This window comes from Apaloderma vittatum, unplaced genomic scaffold (genome assembly GCF_000703405.1).
Source record: "Apaloderma vittatum isolate BGI_N311 unplaced genomic scaffold, ASM70340v1 scaffold9815, whole genome shotgun sequence".
Lineage (NCBI taxonomy): Eukaryota > Metazoa > Chordata > Aves > Trogoniformes > Trogonidae > Apaloderma > Apaloderma vittatum.
Genome location: NW_009715451.1, coordinates 43,633 through 45,450, shown reverse-complemented (window position 1 = coordinate 45,450; position 1,818 = coordinate 43,633).

The following is a 1,818-nucleotide window of genomic DNA, read 5'->3' as shown; positions in this document are numbered from 1 at the left end:
CCCGAAAAGACTTAGCATTAGTCTAGCAATGACTGCGATATTCACAATTTTCTCACCTCTTGGCTCAGTTAAAGCCATGAAATATATCTTGGAATTATACCATTAATTGCAGATACTGTCCACATTGGATCTGGCGTGTCCAGGAGACCTAAAAAACATATTTGTCTGTTTTTGTCACTGCTTGTCATTAAACACCAAGTTAAATTCAGAATCTTAATCCTTATTTATGGTCCCCAAGGGTGAGAGGATATATTTATCTTGTCCAGTCTTAAAGTTTGGATCACATATATGTTCCAAGTCTCTTTATAGCCACTGGAGAGGAATAGATATTTTTAGAAAACAGAGGCTGTGAGAATGTGATCAAGAGTTCTGGTCTGTTGGCACCACTAAACTTTCTATATAACTGTGAAATTCATGGAATTTCATGGAATTATTCTTCAGCAGTACAATGAGCTCCCCTAAAAGCAATCATAATGACCCTCTCCATCTCCTGTTGCATTTCTTTGACCTACCATCTCTTTTATGAACACAGAAAAGAAACAAACTTCTAATCAGAACATTTCACTGCATATAAAACACAATCCTCTGCCTGGGAGAGGCTGAGCAAGAAAATGAGCCACAGTTGACATGTGTTAGTTACTTTACTTAATGTGCTAATGCAGGATACTCCAATATTGTGGGTGATGAAGGCTGCATAAGAATTAATACAGTAGAATAGAAACTGCTTGCTTACAATGGGCAGAAAGGAGAGATTCTGAATAGGACTAGATTTATTTTATCAACCACACAGCAGTGAAAGCTGTTTCAATGAAGATAAATGAAGAACTCTATCATCTTACTTTGTAGACTTATTTAACCAACAGACTGTCTTCTCTATGATTTGTGATGGCTTTACACATTAGAAACTAACTGAGATATATCATGACTGTCAAATCCTGGTATTCCTGTGGGTTTCACATACAGTACAATAGAACCACTTTCATTATCTTTGTGTTACAGATAATGGATAATAAACCATCTTACAGTACCCAAAGGGAAGCCTTTTGGAGCACAGAAACACTCTTAATACATGGAATACATTTAAAATCTTATTTTTTTCCTGAAAAAGCCTTTGAATCAAAATGAAGATGACTTTATTTTCTGAAAGGTACACTTTTTCCTTTTTTATTCTTTTTTTTTTTAGTAGACTACTTAAACTACTCCATAACAGTAACTGTGCAGTTATTCTTATTTATCAAGGCATGCACTTTTCAGTAGTAGGAAGAGGTTAAGGATGTGGGATTCCAAGAATATCATTGAACAATTCCAGCTTTTAACAACATCTATCAGTTTTCTACTCCTCCCATTTGAGCTCTACCTCTCTGGTTTCCCTTTAAATGTAAAGTCCTTATATCTTTGTTCTACCTAATGCTGGACTGCTACTATTCTGTCTTCCCTTTACTCACAGTAACTCCATCTCTTTCTCAGTTTTATGCATCACTCTATAACTCATAAACAACCCTTTACTGGAATCTCATAATTCAAAATGAGAAGGATTCACACCAAACCTTTATCCTTCTAAAACAAGAAACCTCCAGAGTATGCAGCAGCATCTATGGAAAGGTGTAACACCATTCAGTCATGAGACAGCTCTTCAGTTACCTTAAAACAGAAAACTAGAGCTCTCTCAGATCTCACAATGCCCTGCAGATGACTTTTCAGACAGGTATTAACCTCTCATCAGCTATATGTCATGTGTGGAAACCTTAATAATTTCAGGCAACCGAAGTGGCACTAGATGCTTATGTTTTTCTTCTCTGATATCCCTCTTATATGAAG